Raw genomic sequence first — 5,432 nt, 5'->3', positions numbered from 1 at the left:
CTGCGCGAAGCCGGGTCGAGGGAGGGGCGGGGTCTGGGAGGCTGTAGGCGCTGGGAGGAGGGCCCAGCTGCCGCAAGGCTGGCGGAGAGGAGACCCAGCCCCCGCCCTCGTGCATCTCGGGGCCCGCTCCTCTGAGAGTCTACATTTTCTCCACGTGGTTACGTGCTGCCCAGGCGCCCCGCGATCTGAGACCCGGGTTCCCCGGCTCTTAGCGCAGGCACCTCCGGTGGGCGAGTCCCACCTCCCGGGGAGCCTCCCGCCGTGGAAATGGTCCCAGCTGCCCCCACCCCCCTAAATCATGTCTTTCCTTCCTTTTCCCGCCACCTGCCTACAACCGCCTCGCCGTTCACAACATCTCTCCCACCATACGTCAACTTCTAGTAAATGGCCGAGCTGTGACTTCGACCCTGGGCTTGGTGTGAAACACTTGGATAGGAGCTTCTATCCACAGGGGTTCTCTCGAATTTACATTGTGTCCCCAGGGTGGTAGTGTCTCAGAAGCCCAGGCTTGTTCTTAAGTTGAGCCTCTCTGCCAAACATACCTCTCTGGGGTGACAACCTGGGCGCTCCTACATTAGAAACCTGCCCCCTCCCCTAAATTGCAGACAAGGTAATTAATCCGAGGTTCACAGTAAGGATGGGGCCAAGACCCATTTCTCTCTTGACCTCTGCCCTTGGCCCTGCACAGTTTCTTCGGATTGCCCTGTACTGCGCAAGGAACCTCAAGGACTGACCTTAGCCTCCCCAGAGCCAGTCTTCTGAGCTCCAGGCCTCCCACAACCTAGGAAATCGTCACCAGTCCCAGTTACCCCAGCGCTCACTCATCGCGGGCACTGAAACCGATAGAACACGTCTCTGTACTCAGTAGAGCGTAGGTTCCTCTGTCTCCCGGCAGAGAGACTTCAGGCAGAGGCAGAGTGACAGGTAAGAAAAGAGTTTACAGTATTAGTATAGGACGCTTTTGAGGCCTACAAGCTGGTGGGCAAGGGAGTGCCACGCCTGGAGAACTTAGTGGGCTACAGTTTTATAATCAAAGGAAAAGTGGAGAGGGGGAGAAGACCACCTTTTTCCTCATTCTTGAGTAGATGGTGAGCTTCCATCATCAGCTCCTCCTCCATGTGAGGTGGGGGAGTTTTCTTGTCCCTCCATGGTCAAGCCGGGACTGTCACGGCACAATGGAAATGAGCAAAAAGGCGGTAACGTATGCTAAAAAAATGTAAATCATCTCAGGGTTCAGTATAATGTCACCCTTTCCTTATATTTTTGTTTTCAGTGTGCCCAGAGGAGCATATCCTAGGAATCATTAACCTACTGAGCTCACTGGGCAAGACATGGGTCTCATGCCACCATCGTTTTATTGTTTTGGGGCATGTCTCATGCTTCTGTTGCATGGTTTTGTTGCTAAGCGAGGCTGCTTGGTTTTGTAGTTAAGCAAACATGCTTTCTTGAGTGATCATTAACTTACAGGGGTCTCCCATACTTTTTTCTCTACTTAAAATCCCCTAGTGGGATTAACTAATCACCTACTTTGTCCCTTTACTCTGTCCCTATCAACTATGCTAAATGGAATATGCATTATTCCATGGACACCTCTCCTGAGAAACGGAGGCCCAGAGATACGTAGGCTTTGCACGAGGTGCAAGTCACTGGCTTGGTGGTCACACAGGAAAGGGTTTAAGCCTCGGTTCCCCAGGTCCCCTCCGCCGGAAGCCTCAGAAAGGCACCACAACGCCATCGTGAGGACGGCGTGAGGTCCGTGCCTGCAGCGCGCAGTAAACGTCAGCTCTCGTTATTTGTACCATCTGCCTTTCGAAGCATTTTCTGCGGTGGGTTGTAAAATTGTTGTATTATTGGTAGCATGTATAGTATCGATCCACACACAGTCCCTTATCTGAAAGGCCTAGGACTGGATGGTTTGGATTCCGGATAGTTTATTTTTTACTTTTCAAATTTAGAAGGCAGTAGAATGCATATAACGTACATACAGCATTCTGCAGTATTCCCAGCAGGATCAGGGCAGCATTCCATGATCATGTGATATTTCTGCGTTAAATTGTGTGTAGAAAGAACTACTTAGTGGAATAGTTATGAGTACCTGATGTCAGTTCAGTCAGGTCTTATTGCTTGAAGAGATTGGGGCCTAATTTATGAAGAAAGTTTGTGGGTAAGAAACTATAACAATGTTTTTAAGTTGTTATTTATTTATTGAGCCTCACTGCACAGCTTGTGGGGTCTTAGTTCCCCGACCAGGGATGGAACCCAGGCCCGGTACAGGGGAAGTGAAGTGTCTGAACCACTGGACCTTCAGGGAATTCCCTATTTTTTTTTTTAATAACTTTATTTATTTATTTATTTTTGGCTACGTTGGGTCTTCGTTGCTGCACGCCAGCTTTCTCTAGTTATGGTGAGCGGGGGCTACTCTTCATTGCAGTGTGCGGGCTTCTCATTGCAGTGGCTTCTCTTGTTGCAGAGCATGGGCTCTAGGTGTGCAGGCTTCAGCAGTTGTGTTTCCCGGGCTCTAGAGAGCGGGCTCAGTGGTTGTGGCACATGGGCTTAGTTGATCCGTGGCATGTGGGATCTTCCCGGGCCAGGGATCGAACCCATGTCCCCTGAATTGGCAGGCGGATTCTTAACCACTGCGCCACCAGGGAAGTCCCCTTGATTGGGTCTTGAATTGGTGATTTCCTTTGGGTTCTGTCTTGCTCGGGGCTAGTTTTCTTTTCCTGTCTGATGATCTAGCTTGTTCCTTGCCATTCTCAACTGAGGAGCAAGGCTGGTGTCTGGTAGGTGATGGGACTGTGCTTCCTGTTATAAATGTTGGACTGTTTTCCCGCCAGGTCTCAGGGTGAATGGGAGCTTTGTGTCTGGGCGTGGGGCTTGCTGTCGGGCCAGCCTCACATGTGGATGGTGAGAGACCAGAAGCCCCACTTCCGGCTGCCCCTCCCCTCCTCCACAAGTGCTGAAATAGGACTGGCTTTTTCCAGAAGCTGACACCTAGCCTAGTTACCACCTCAGGCTGCCAGAGAGCTGGCTCTCTTTAGGGAAGCGCCCTTCGATTCTTGTTTTCCTGCCCATGAATGTTGGGTGGCCTGTGCCCTGGGGAAGGGGGGAGGAGAGGGTGCAGGAAGTGTGGAAAAACTATCATCTGAGCCTGCCTTGGCCCTTTTTTCTCACTCCTGCCTGTCTCCTACAGCCCGGGTCATGCTGGGCTCCCTCTTCCCTGCAGTCCTGTCCTGAGTGCGATGACCTCTTCACTCTGATTCATATCCCCAAGCCTCTAGCAGGTTTGCCTACCAGAAAAGTGTGGGAATCTCTTACATGTGGGTGGTCTCTGCAGTAGGCTGAGTAAAGACCCCCTGAACATATCTGTGCCCTAATCCCTGGGACCTGTGAATACTGCCGAATGCGGCACAAAATATTTTACAGGCTTGTAACCTCCAGAACTGTAAAAGAATAACTTTTGTTGTGTTAAGCCATTGAGTTTATGGTCATTCGTTGCAGCAGCAACAGGAAATGAATCCAGTCTCCTCCCCTAGCCCTTTGTCAGCTGATTTCCTTTTCTATTCCATTACTTTATAGAAATGGGAATGTATCATAACCTCTAAGGTGCTAAGACCTGGGGTGGGGGTGGGGGGGGGCTCTGGGTCAGACTTTATCTCCTGGTGACACCGCTGATTACTGAGTGACCCGAGGCAGGTCACTTTGCTGTCTCACCGTGTTGTCATTTTCCTTGTGGCGTGAAGGTCAAACTGGATGACGCAGAAGTCGCCTCCAGCTTCTGTCAGGCCTACAGATCTGTTTTGTTTAGCTTTCAGTGTTTTAAAGTTTCTCATTGTATTTATTTTGAATTGGATAATATATTTACAAGGTATAAAAATTTAAAAGTATAAAGAAGGTTTCTAGGGCTAATCTCTCTTCTGCCACTGCCCTCAGCTACCCCAGTTTTCCCCTCGATTCAGACATGTTCTTGCAGAGGTTTTCTATACATGTACAAGGAATTATGCAGACACACACTCTCTTCAAATAAACAATAACATACCATGTACTCCCTGTTTGACACTTTGCTTTTACCGTATAATATATATTTTAAAAATCCTTTTCCTTTATGGTTTATTACAGGATATTGAATATAGTTCTCTATGCTCTACAATAGGACTTTGTTGTTTATCCATTCTATATATAATCGTTTGCATCTGCTAATCCCAAACTCCCAATCCATCCCTCCCCCACCTCCCCTCATTTAATATACTTTGATGATCTTTCCGTATCATTACATAGAGAGCTTCCTTATTTATTTACTTTTATGTATGGGGGTACCCCATGTTTTACTCTCATCCTTTACTGATGGAAATACAGGGTATTTCTAATATTTTGTTGTTACCAACAGTGTTGCCATATACAGTGTGTGTCATCATCGTATGTGTATATTTCTAAAAGCGGAACTGCTGGATCACAAGATATGTGCATGGTTGTAATTTTAAAAAGGAACAATGACAGGTGTTGCTGAGGGTGCAGGTAAATCAGAACCCTCATACACTCCTGCTGGTGAAAACATAAAATGGTGTAGCTGCTTTGGACAGCAATCTGACAGTTGCTCAAAAAGTTGAACTTAGAGTTCCCATAAAACCCGCAATTCCACTCCTAGGTATATACTGTAGAGAAAGAAAAACTTATCTCCACACAAAAACTTGTACACAAGTGTTCATAGCAGGATTATTCATAATAGCCAAAAGATGGAAACAACCCAAGTGTCCATTAATTAATGAATAGATAAGCATAATGTGATATTTCCATGCAATGGAATTATTGAAATGGGATTACTGAGCCAGAAAAAGAAAGGAAGTATGGACACATGTTACCACGTGGGTGAACCTTGAAATCCTGTTGATAAGTTAAAGGAGCCAGACACAGAAGGCCACATGCTGTACCGATTCCATTTACATGGAAATGACCAGAATAGGCCAATTTACAGAGGCAGAAAGTAGACTAGTGGTTGCCAAGGGCTGGGGGAATTGCAGAGAACGGGGAGATGATAATGTTCTGGAATTAGATAGTGGTGATGATTGCACAAGATTCTAAATATACTAGAAACCACGGACTCAAACACTTTACAATGATTAATTGTTTTGTTATGTGAATTCTATCTCAATAAAAAAGTGATACTTATGAAAAAGTATGTGCAGCATAAAATTTTCTTAGCTACTGCAGAATTACCCATTACTCACCAGGAATGTATGCAAGCAGCCATTTTTCCGTGCTGCTGGATTTGCTCACAACCATGGGGCTTGCGTGTCAACAGGAATACTAACTAATCTTTGTTCTTTGATAAAATCGTTAAGCAGTTATTCTTCTATATCAGAATTCCCTAACCAATTAAACACTCCTTCCAAATGTAATCACTTAAACCCTTCACAAGTCTCATATCAGATCTT

At 46.6% G+C, this 5,432-nt stretch overlaps 1 protein-coding gene across 1 annotated transcript in view; it reads right to left on the bottom strand.

Moving 5' to 3' along the window:
- The window catches only part of LOC137215509 (F-box only protein 27-like), a 32,490-nt gene that overhangs the window by 3,763 nt on the left and 23,295 nt on the right, over window positions 1-5,432 (bottom strand). The gene's annotated exons all lie outside the window — the stretch shown is intronic.

Source organism: Pseudorca crassidens, chromosome 20 (assembly GCF_039906515.1).
Source record: "Pseudorca crassidens isolate mPseCra1 chromosome 20, mPseCra1.hap1, whole genome shotgun sequence".
Taxonomy (NCBI): Eukaryota; Metazoa; Chordata; class Mammalia; order Artiodactyla; family Delphinidae; genus Pseudorca; species Pseudorca crassidens.
The sequence above is the reverse complement of the archived record's forward strand: the minus strand, read 5'-3'. Positions and strand labels throughout refer to the sequence as shown.